At 41.5% G+C, this 13,128-nt stretch overlaps 1 protein-coding gene across 3 annotated transcripts in view; it reads right to left on the reverse strand.

The window, feature by feature from the left end:
- Nucleotides 1-13,128, reverse strand: part of KIF26B (kinesin family member 26B) — a 566,488-nt gene that overhangs the window by 36,305 nt on the left and 517,055 nt on the right. The gene's annotated exons all lie outside the window — the stretch shown is intronic.

Raw genomic sequence — 13,128 nt, forward strand, 5'->3', positions numbered from 1 at the left:
TCAATCAGGCTGCATGTCAGTGGGCACGCCTTGTGTTACAGGGTAACCTTCCAGGAGGGATGACAGAAAGCAGCTCATTAGGCCAGGCCAGTTGCATGGTAACATCACCTTGTCGGGAGGGATTCAGACTGGTTTGGGAGGATGGATTTGTTCGTGAAACGTCTTTCTTCCTGTGATTTCATGCGCACGTCTTTCCCTACGCCGTAGCCTTTCTGTTTAGTCAGCAGCGTGAAGCTTAAAACAGATTCTGATTGTCAAGGTCAGGACGAGCCATCTCCTTCCACCCCTGCTCCCTGCTCCTGACCCGTGGTCTTTCCAGCACTCAGTTGGGGATCCTGAATATGGTCCCAGGAGGCCTGGTGAAGCGCCGATGCCACCAAGACTGTCATTCCCCGAGATGGGGTCCTCGGGGCTTGCCCGATGGGCTCAGACTGGCATGACCGTGGTTCCATGTGTTACTCCATTGACTGGCAGTCGGGAAGGACTCCCCCTTATCATGTGATGGTGACAAGAAAGATGATTTGGCGGCTTTGGACCTGGAGCTGGGCAGCTGAGTGAGGAGGATGAAGGTGCCTTCCTACACATCCCTCCCTGCTCTGCAGGCTCGGGGGACGCACCCCTCTATTCACTATGCCCTGAACACGCCGTGAGCTTTTGTGCCTCTCCTGCATCGGTGCTTATCCCAGGTTTCAAGTCAGAAATGCCCTTTCATCTCTGTCTATGGAAATTCTTTCATGTCCTGCTCAATTCCATGAATCCACTCATTATTATCCACTACTAATCCTTGTCATTCAGAAAAACAAGGGGAAAAGTCTGACAGAACTAGCAACTCCAAGGGACTTGTGTCCTTAGAAATCACCTGCCTTTTCCTGTTTTTATTGTGGTGAAATATACATAAAATGTCCTATTGTAACTGTTTCTAAGTGCACAGTTTAGTGGCATTGCGGCCGTTCACATTGTTGTGCAACCATCATGTCATTTATCTCCAGAACCTTCCCAAACAAACAAACTCTACCCATTAAGTAACAACTCCCCACTCCCTACTCCCCCGGCCCCCGGTAACCACCATTCTACTTTGTGTCTCTCTGAATTTGCCTGTGCCATGTACATTGTATAAGTGGAATCATACAATGTACTCAACATGCTTGCAAGGTACATCCATGTTATATTAACAGCATGTATCAGAATTTCACACTTTTTATGAGTGAATAATATATTCCATTAGATTTGGAAGCAACCTAAATTTCCATCAACAGGTGAATGGATAAAGAAAATGTGGTACATATACACAATGGAGTACTATTCAGCCATGAAAAAGAATGAGATCCTGTTGTTTGCAACATCATGGATGGAAATGGAGATCATTTTGTGAAATAAGCCAGGCGCAGAAAGACAAACATCACATGTTCTCACTTGTTTGTGAGACCTAAAAATCAAAGCAATTGAACTCATAGGCATAGAGAGTAGAAGGATGGTTACCAGAGGCTGGGAAAGGTATTGGGAGAGTATGGGGGATGTGGGGATGGTTAATAGGTTCAACCAATTTTTGAAAGAATAAGATGTAGTATTTGGAAGTACAACAGGGTGACTATAACAACTTAATTGTACGTTTTTAAGTAACTAAAAGAGTGTAATTGAATTGTTTGTAACTCAAAGGATAAATGCTTGAGGGGATGGATACCCCATTCTCCATGACGTGCTTATTTCACATTGCATGTCTGTATCCCAACATCTCATGGACCCCATAAATATATTCACCTACTATGTACCCACAAAAATTAAAAATTAAAAGATACATTCTTTTCAATGAAATATATATTCCATTATATTTACATACCACATTTTATCTACTCATTTGTGGATGAACAATTGGGTTGTCCCTACCTCTTGGCTATTATGATTAATGCTACTGTGAGCACTGGTATACAAGTATCTTCTTCATTTCCTGCTTTCAATTCTTTTTCTTTTTTAAATGAGATATTTATTTCACTACAATACAAAAAAAAGATAATTAGGACAGGTGACAGGTGTGTCACCAAACTTGTGTTAATCATTTCACAATATATATCAAATCATCACATACTACACTCTAAACTTACACAACTTTATTTCTCAACTATCTCTCAAAAAGTCTGGGGGAAATATGAGACATTTAATATTGAAGGAAAGGAAACTAAGTTGGTGACACTAGACATATACATTGTGTGTGTGTGCGTATATATATATATATATATACACACATATATATGGATATACACACACATACGATGGAATATTCAGCCTTTTTTCTTCATGCCCAAGTTTATTAAAAAGTGTTGTTCTAAAGATAATGTTACTGAATGTTTATATTTATTTATTTTATTTAATAGCTTTAGGGGTCCAAGTGGTTTTTGGTTACATGGATGAACTTTACAGTGGTGAGGTCTGAGATTGTGGTGCACCTGTCACCGAAGTAGTATATATTGTACCCAAAATGTAGCGTTTTAATCCTCCATCTCCTTTCCCCCTCAGAGTCTCCAATGTCCATTCCCCTACTCTGTCTGCCTTTGTGGACCATCAGCTTAGCTCCCACTTATACCTGAGAACATAGGAATTTGGCTTTCCATTCCTGAGTTACTTCACTTAGCATAATGGCCTCCAGCTCCCCTGCTTTCAATTCTTTTGGGTAACCTAGGAATGGAATTGCTGGACCATGTGACAATTCTATATGTAACTCTTGGAGGAACTGCCAAACTCCTTTCCACAATGACTATGCCATTTTACATTCCCACCAGCAACGCACACGGACTGCAATTCCTCCACACCCTTGTCAACACTGATTTTCTGTTGTTGTTTTAATAGCTACATCCTGCTGGCTAGGAAGTGGTACCTTCTTGGGGTTTGCTTTGCATTTCTCTAACAACTAACGATGCTGAGTATCTTTTCACGTGCTCCTTGGCTGTGCATATATCTCCGTTGGAGAAATGTCCATAAGATTCCTCTGCCCATTTGTGAACTGGGTGTGGTGATGGTTGTTGACTTACAGGAGTTCTTTATATATTCTGGATATTAATCGTAGACATATGATTTACAAATATCTTCTCCCATTCTATAGGTTGTTTTTCAACCTCCTGATAGTGTCCTTTGTCATATAAGATTGCCTTTTCAGTCGTAGGGAATACTTCATCAGTCTTAAATTTTAACTAATTTTTCTTTAGCATCTGTGGTTCAGAAGCCTTCTAACATAGGCTTTACCTGTGAAAAGAGCCTAACGATGAGAGTGGCCCAGGATTCCCTGTGCTGTTTTATGTTAAAGATACCTGTCCAATATGATCCTTATTAGACTGCTAACCAGTCATTGGCTGGGGAAAACTTGAGGGGCTATTATTAAGTGCATTTTCTGTGTATTGTCCAGGAACAAATTTCTTTTGAAATCAAGCATAACCTATGATAAGGAAGATGATGAAGCCAACTCTATTATGATGCCTTCTGGGTATCATGTGTGGTTTAAAGAAACATGATCCTGGCCAGGCATGGTGGCTCATGCCTGTAACCCCAGCACTTTGGGTGATCTGAGGCAGGCAGATCACCTGAGGTCAGGAGTTCGTGACCAGCCTGGCCAACATGGCAAAACCCCATCTCTACTAAAACTACAAGAAATTAGCTGAGCGTGGTGGTGCATGTCTGCAATCCCAGCTACTTGGGAGGCTGAGGCAGAACAATCACTTGAACCCGGGAGGCAGAGGTTGTGGTGAGCTGAGATTGTGCCACTGCACTCCAGCCTGGCGACAGAGCAAGACGCTGTCTCAGAAAAAAAAAAAAAGAAAAGAAACATGATCTCCATGATCCTACAGTTTTCACAAAATGCACCAACTGGATAACTGGATTGGCACTTGGCACAAAGAACAGTGCATAGTAATTGGAAGGAATTAAAAGGAAATTAAGTTGAAGAATGCTTTCCATTACCAATACAAGTCTGAGAAAAGACATTACACAGAAGCCACAACTCATACATTAGTAACTTAAGGGAGAATCTACAAAATTTTAAAGGAGAATGACGTGAAGGAATTATCCATTTCTTGAAAAATAATTAAGGAAGATTAGAGTTTTTTAGTGATGTTTATTTTGTTTGAAAAGAAGGTAGCTATTGTTGCACAATTCTTGCATCTTTTAAGTTGGTAAGTTTGATAAGCTATTCATTTCTGACATGGGATAAATGTAGTTTGTGTTCAGGCTCTAATCACTGTTATCCCTGCAAGACCCTAACTGAGCCGTTTCTCAAAGTCCTGCTGCCGATAAGAAGATAAGGAAATAGGGGGCCAGGCATGGTGGCTCACATCTGTAAACCCAGCACTTTGGGAGGCCGAGGCGGATGGATCACTTGAGGTCAGGAGTTCAAGACCAGCCTGACCAACATGGTGAAACCCCGTCTCTACTAAAAATACAAAAATTAGCCAGGCGTGGTGGCGTGTGCCTGTAATCCCAGTTACCTGGGAGGCTGAGGCAGCAGAATCACTTGAAGCTGGGAGGTGGAAGTTGCAGTGAGCTGAGATTGCACCACTGCACTGCACTCCAGCCTGGGTGACAGAGCGAGACTCCATCTCAAAAACACAAAGCAAAACAAACGAACAAAAAGCAGCAGCTAAGGAATTAGGAATTAATCACATCTGACTCATGCTACTCATGCCACCTCTTTGGTCCCTTTTGTTTGTCTGTTTTAGTTTCGAAACATCTCAGTGCTTTTCTGGAGTGCTGCGAAGGGACTTGGTGGGTTGCCTGGATGGCCCAAATGCCACTCCTACCACCTCCTTCCCGGAGAGCTGCGTAGGATGGGCAGATGCCACTTCTCTCCTTCCTGTATAGCCAGGACCTAACACAGTGTCCGGCATAAAGTCATCTTTCTGTAAGTATTTAAATAAGTATCTACTGGGTGTACCTCTCCATCAGAAGAAGTCTCCAGCTTCCTAACTCTACAACTTCCAAAGCATCACCTTTTATTTTTCTTCATAGGAGCTACAGTCAGAATAAAACCAAAGCAGGCCAGGCACGGTGGCTCACGCCTGTAATCCCAGCACTTTGGGAGGCCGAGGCAGGCAGATTGTCTGAATCCAGGAGTTTGAGACCAGCCTGGGCCACATGGCGAAACCCCATCTCTATTAAAAATATAAAAAAAGTAGCCAGGCATGGTGGCACATGCCTGTTGTCCCAGCTACTTGGGAGGCTGAGTCAGAAGGATAGCTTGAGCCCAGGAGGTTAAGGCTGCAGTGAGCCGAGATCGTGCCACTGCACTCTAGCCTGGGCAGAGTGAGACTGTTTCAAAAAAAGAAAGAAAGAAAACCAAAGCAGATGATGCTGCCTTGGGCTGGAATGAGTGCCTAGTATAAGGCTTACGGTCCCTCCTATGTCACAGCAGAGAGATGCTTTCAGCCTCCCATCACATCCTAGAGGACAAGCCATGGCCTGCTTCGTTCTGCACAGCTCACAATCTTCAAGGGTGGATCACAACAGAGACATTTTACACCAACGTTACCATCAGGCCCCTCCTGATGTACAGCGTTCCCCGAAGAGGAACAGTCAGAACCACTGATGTGCCCTCAATTTGAGGCCAAGACTCTGGCCAAGTCCATCAGGCCCCGCTGTTAGCTGTGTCTGGGTTACTACCCCCAGGCTATCCTTATATGGTTGCTGCACAGGTACAAAGGTCTCCAGGGCAAAAATGTTTGATCCCAACGGGATATTTGAGTTAAAAGGGCTGACAAAGCCATTTGGTACAGTCAAGTTCAATACCTCTGGCATGTAAAAAAGGTGTTTCAAAAAGGGCCACAAGGGTCATCTCTGCTTGCAGAGGAAGCAGCTGCCTATGTGTTAGCCTTTGGGAGGTCTTGTTACAAAGCCTAAACCTGTCCCATCCTCATTCCTTTGCACTAACACACAGAAAGCCTTATTCAAACAAATATGCTACCTCAGATTGTTCATTCAACAAGGGTGTATTAAGAACCCAGGGTACAGGAACCCCTCCGAGGGCTTTAATTCGGCTGACCAGATGCTCACTTGCCTAGAAGTCTCAGTGTATGCCAATTACCCTGCATCCTGTCTGGTTTATTTTGTCCTGGATTTTTCATTTCTTTATTCAAAATACAAGTAGTTATTACTAAGACTTATTAAAATGAGATGGAAGAATTGGATAGACTTTCACTTTCTATTTCAGTGGTCTCATCTAGGAACATGTGAGGTATGTGCAGTGAACAGAGTTAGCACTTTAAGACATAATGTCAGGAGTTCAAGACCAGCCTGGCCAATAGGTGAAACCCCATCTATACTAAAAACAAAAAAATTAGCCGAGTGTGGTGGCACATGCCTGTAATCCCAGCTACTTGGGAGGCTGAGGGAGGAGAATTGCTTAAACCCAGGAGGCAGAGGTGCAGTGAGCTGAGATTGCACCATTGCACTCCAGCCTGGGCGACAGAGACTCCGTCTCAAAAAAAAAAAAAAAAAAAAAAAAAAAAAAAAAAAAAAAAGGACATAATGTTCCAGCCAGGAGCAGTGGCTCATGCCTATAATGCCAGGACTTTGGGAGGCTGAGGCGGGTGGATCACTGGAGGTCAGGAGTTTGAGACCAGCCTGGGCAACATGGTGAAACCCCATCTCTACCAAAAATACAAAACTTAGCTGGGCGTGGTGGTGCGTGCCTGTAGTCCCAGCTACTTGGGAGGCTGAGGCAGGAGGATCACTTGAACTCAGGAGGCAGAGGTTGCAGTCCTGGGTGACGGAGAAAGACTCAGTCTCAAAAAAATAAAAAACAAAAAAAAGATAGAATGTTCCAAGCTGAGAAACTTATTATGCTGAAATGTACCTGTAATTGATGTACATATGTAATTCATAACTGAGCTCAAACACAGTTCTAATTCTACCCAGAGAAGCACAAGCTATTGTGTTGAAATTTGTAAAATTTACATAAACTGAGAGTAACTGAACTACAAAATTTTTTTATGAAGTTTAAATTGGATTAAAAACATTTCATCAGGAGAGTGTGCAGTTCTCTCTTTGCTGCCTGTCAACATTTGGATTTGGGAAATATTTGACACTTGAAATAATGAAATGATAGGAAATTGCTGACATTAGGCAGCTTTTAACTTTAAAACATACTTCATGAGTCAATCCAAATGCTCTACAAAAAAAGTACTCGAGTTTTGGAAACAAGTCATCTAAATTTTGATGGCATGTAGTTCAAAATAAGTTGTAATCCATAATCAAGTGTTCAACAAATGAAACACAAAAAAGCTCAGCCTCTGAAGCCTGTAATGAATTGCAATGATTAAAAACAAAATTTGCAAACAGGGGACCCTGAAATATAGATGACAAGAGCTCAAACTGTATAGAAGATTAAAATGTGAAATTCTACAACTACGCTCTGGAAATTGACTTGTGGGAAGATCCTTTGATACTTTAACACACAATATTCTCACTGAATTGAGAAATGTATTTCACTGAAATAAACTTGTAATTGGTGGTGGTACGAATAAATTCACAATTATTTTTAACCAAACTGATATTCTATCAAGAGAAACAGAAGCCACAGTTACCAAAAACAGATGGTTTGATGTGTTAATGCACATAAACATATGTGTAAACATATAGGTAAGGCAGCTGGATTATGTGAAGGAGAAAAAAATGCCCTGACATTAACAATAGAAAAAATAGTGTTAAGAAAAATACTACTGAAGTGGTATTAGAAGAAGATAGTGAAGACAATGATTAAAATACACAAAAGTATATTGATTATTCTGCTTATTTTTTAATGTCCAGATAAACAATATAAAGCAGTTTTAACCTTTTTCTACTTTGATGTATGTAGGTATTTTCTTTTATTAAGAAAGCATTTTATGTTTGAAAGTAATTTTTGAATAGAAGTATTTTATAGGTTCACCAATATAGATGGATGTGTCAGAAAATATTTCAAAACATTAAATAATAATTAAGTGTCCCTTTTCACTCTCAAAAGCGGCTTTGATAATAAATTATATGATCTCCTTACTTATTTAAAAGGAGAGGGGTGTAACAGGAAAAAAAAAGCAAAGGATCAATATGATAGGCAGGGTTCCTAGGAAAACCTTCTTACCAAGTACAGTTAAAAAAGGATCAGTATGATAGGCTGGGTTCCTAGGAAAACCACCTTATTAAGTACAGTTAAATGTTGTGGAATTTTTTTTTTTTTTTTTTTTTTTTTTTTAGATGGAGTTTCACTCTTGTTGCCAAGGCTGGAGTGCAATGGCGTGATCTCGGCTCACTGCAACCTCCACCTCCTGGGTTCAAGCGATTCTCCTGCCTCAGTTGCTGGGATTACAGGCACCTGCCACCATGCCTGGCTAATTTTGTATTTTTACTCAAGACAGGATTTCTCCATGTTGGTCAGGCTGGTCTCGAACTCCCGACCTCAGGTGATCTGACTGCCTCGGCCTCCTAAAATGCTGGGATTACAGGCGTGAGCCACCCCGCCCGGCCGTGGATATTATTTTTAAGTCTTAGCAAATGCATTGTTGAACCTGCAAAAAGGTAAAGAATCCTCAGGCCAAAAAAAAGCAAGTGAAGTTGGGAACTCAAGATAAATAAGCAGAACAGGCAAGCTTTCTTTCACCCCAAAGACATCTGCCCAACCAGGTAACACCCTGCTGAGTTTTATGTGGCAGCAGTCAAAGCTGGAGGCCTGCTCCACATGTGAATTTTCACAGGAAAATCAACCCCCAACAATTGTCCCTTTTAAGTATTCAAGACACGACTGTCTTGAAATATAGCACTGAGCAGAGGGGAAAGAAACTGTCCTGAGAATTGCGAATGCTGGTCTGAATTACATGCAGGTCTGCGGGCTTAGTCCTCCATATCTGGGTGGTCAAAAATATTTCAAGCTGAGAATGTAATTTAGACTATCCTCAACTGGCACCTGGTAGAAGTAAACACAAATGCTCTCTGGAGTAAACTCTCTTTATCCCAGAGCTTGCAGAATTCTCACAAATAAAATGCCAGTGAAAATGAGTAGCCCCTAGACACAAATAAACAAAGAAACACGGCACCATGAGAAAGAGCCAGCAGAAACCACAGATGGCAGGATGAGATGTTCAAACCTAGATCACAAATAAACAACAAAAGTTGATTAACATGTTAGAGACAATTAAACTGTTTAAAGAAATAAACAAAAAAAAAATGATCACAAATGACCAAATTTCTGCTTCTGGCCACGTTTGAAAAATAGAAATTGGATTTACCCTCCAACCTTAAGCAACTAGAAAACCAAACAAACTATAAGAAAAAAAAAATGGGTTTCTGATACTGGGTAACAAGCAGCAGAGGAAAGTCATGTCTGAGAGAAGGGAAAAAGATGAGTTGAGCCTTGTAAGTGCCCCAGCTCACTGCCAGGAGAGAGGTTCCAGGCCCCCAAACACGACAGGGGACCCAAGCAAAGCCAGGCAGCCACATCCTTCTGAACAAGGAAAGCCTAGACTTGGCGGAGGCCAGGGCAGCTAAAATTTGTAGGACAAAATAGCAGAAGGGAAGAATGGAGAGAGATGCAAAGAAAGAATTAGAGAGATAGAAGAAGAGAGAGAGAATAACAAAGAAAAAAAAAAAGACAGAGATGACCTGAGAGCAAGCAAGAGCTCTCTGGAGCCCTCTGGTTGAGCTCTAATCCGCATGTGTACAGAAAAACAAGCAAGGCCACAGAAAAGAGAGTCGGAATAATCCTCGAAGCCAAGAAGGGATTGGAAGTCTGTGTTCAAGCAGACAGAGTGAGGAGATCTGTTTATACCCAGGGCACGCGTGTGTGTGTATATGTATATCATTGGGTTATATATATATTGGGGGTGTGTGTGTGTATATATATCATTGGGTATATATATATGGGGGGGTGTGTGTGTATGTATCATTGGGTTTATATATATATTGGGTGTGTGTATATATATATGTATCATTGGGTATATGTATGTATTGGATGTGTGTGTGTGTATATATCATTGGGTGTGTATATATATTGGGTGTGTGTGTATGTATCATTGGGTGTATATATATATAGGGTGTGTGTATGTATATATATATCATTGGGTGTATATATATATATAGGATGTATGTGTATATATATGTATCATTGGGTATATATATATATCAGTGTGTGTGTGTATATATCACTGGGTGTGTATATATATAGGGTGTGTGTGTGTATATATCACTGGGTGTGTAAATATATATAGGGTGTGTGTGTATATATCATTGGGTGTATATATATATTGGGGGTGTGTGTGTATAGATATATCATTGGGTGTATCTATATAGTGTGTGTATATTATATATATCATTGGGTATATATATATAGGGTGTGTGTATTATTTATGTCATTGGGTATATATATATGGGGTGTGTGTATGTATATATCATTGGGTGTATATATATAGTGTGTGTGTGTATGTATATCATTGGGTGTATATATATATGGGGGAATGTGTGTGTGTATATTCATAGGGTGTATATATATATATATATATGGTGTGTGTAAGTATATATATCATTGGGTGTATATATATTGGGTGTGTGTATGTGTATATATATATCATTGGGTGTATACATATAGGGTGGGTGTATATATAACATTGGGTGTATATATATAGGTGGTGTGTGTATATATATAAAACATTGGGTGTATATATATATAGAGAGAGTGTGTGTGTATATATATAACATTGGGTGTATATATATATTGGGTGTGTGTGTGTATATATATATCATTGGGTGTATATATATATTGTGTGTGTATATATATATAACATTGGGTGTATATACATATTGGGTATGTGTGTATATTTTATATATCATTGGGTATATATATATATATGGTATATATAATGGGTGTACATATATATGTGAGTATATGCAAATCATTCCTCAGAGTCCTCAGAAGGGTACTGCGCCAACAGTGGGATCAAAGCAGCCCTAGGCTGTGCTGCACCTGCCTTTGCAAGGCTTAAAAGGCTCAAAAGGAACAAATTCCAAGTAACCTAACTGTGGCAATTAATAAATACATTTCTAAATAACCCATGGATCACAAAATAATTAAAATGGGCCAGGCGCGGTGGCTCACACCTGTAATTCCAGCACTTTGGGAGGCTGAGGCAGGGAGTGGATCACTGGAGGCCAGGAGTTTGAGACCAGCCTGGCAACATGGCAAAACCCCATCTCTACTAAAAATACAAAAATTAGCTGGGCATGGTGGCAGGCACCAATAATCCCAGCTACTCGGGGAGCTGAGGCAGGAGAATCACTTGAACCCAGAAGACAGAGGTTGCAGTGAGCCAAGATCGTGCCACTGCACTCCAGCCCGGACAACAGAGTGAGACTCTGTCTCCAAAAAAAAAAAAAAAAAAAAAAAAGCCAGGGATGGTGGCACATACCTGTAGTCCCAGCTACAGGAGGTTGAGGCAGGTGGATTGCTTGAGCCCAGCAGGTCAAGGCTGCAGTGAGCCAAGATCACACCACTACACTCCAGCTTCAGTGACAGAATGAGACCCTGTCTCAAAAAATGATAATTACAATGAGAAATGGAAAATATTTTGAGTGAATGATAGTGAAAATACCTGTCATTACCAGAACTTGAGGATACAGACAAAGCAGTACTTAGAGAGCAACGTAGGTGCTTACAGAACAAGAAGGGGAAACTGCTAAGCTAAGTAGCCACCTTAAGATGGGAGATAAAGAATGGCAAAGTAGGGCTGGGTGTGGTGGCTCATGCCTGTAATCCCAGCACTTTGGGAGGCCAAGATGGGAGGATCACTTGAGCTCAGGAGTTCAAGACCAGCCTGGGCAACACAGTAAGACCCTGGCTCTAGAAAAAAATTTTTAAAAATTAACCAGGCGTGGTGGTGCACACCTGTCGTCCCAGCTACTCAGGATGCTGAGGTGGGAGGATCGCTACTGAGCCTGGGAGATCAAGGCTGCAGTGAGCTATGACCACATCACTGCACTCCAGCCTGGGTGACAAGACCTTTGTCTCCCCTACCCGCCCCCCCAAAAAATAGCAAAGAACAGAAATTAATAAATGGAAAATGAACATGCCATAAAGAAAATTAGCAAAGGACAATGTTATCAAGACTGTGGTAATGGCGTAGGGCTAGAGAGCCCAGAGACAACTCCACACAGAGGCAAACACTTAAATGACTGAAAGATCGTTCCTAGTCAGTAGAGGCCCAATGAGTGGTGCCTGCAGAAGGTATCCAGAGGTTACAAAGAATTCCTGTGAATCAATAAACAAAAAGCTAAGCAACTGTACAGAAAAGCAGGCAAAAGACATGAACAGGAGCTATACAAAAAGAGAATAAACATGAAAAGATACTCAACCTTAGCAGTCATCGGGAAAAATTGCAAATTAAAATTACAATGACATACTATTAAATATTCACCTGATGGCCAAAAACTTTAAAAATCAAACAATACAAATATTGACAAGGTTGGGAATAGTGGGAACTCTCATATATCATTAGACTCTTATCAGATATTGGGGTTTTGATTTGACCGAAGACAGCACATGACCTTACCACAGGGCTTCATGGGAAGGAGCACCCGCAGGAAAGATGCCTTTTGGGGTAGGTATAGAGTCAACTGAGACCCAGGGTGTTGGGGATTTGCAACAAGGTACAGGCAGGAGGATGGGGGTGGAAGGTGGCAGCACGGGGCATTCTTGGAGAGCACGAAGGTACCGGGTACCTGTGGGGTAGGGGCACAGCCCTGAGTGGGGAGGTGGTGATGAGGCCCAGAAATCTAACTTTGCTCATTTACAAGTTTGTCCCTTACCAGTTCCACTATCAGTGATGAGTCAGGAGTGGCTGCTGGTATTTCTGTTACCTGCTTCTGCATGCTCCAGGCTGCTGTGACAAAGGAGATTTCGAGGAAATCTCCTTAGACATATTTGTAGTACTGGTCCTATGAGACTGCCATGAACACGCGATGACTGAGTATATATAAAGAACCGAGTCTAGAGCTTGGCACTAGCAAGCACTGCACTGCACTACCAAAGTTTGAGTGATGGTGATGATGATGGTGATCATGATGATGATAAAGTCAGTGATTTCCTGGCACAGTTCGGCACAGAGAAGTAACGAGGCTGGGAAGTAC

This window comes from Pongo pygmaeus, chromosome 1 (assembly GCF_028885625.2).
Source record: "Pongo pygmaeus isolate AG05252 chromosome 1, NHGRI_mPonPyg2-v2.0_pri, whole genome shotgun sequence".
In the NCBI taxonomy this organism is placed as follows: Eukaryota; Metazoa; Chordata; class Mammalia; order Primates; family Hominidae; genus Pongo; species Pongo pygmaeus.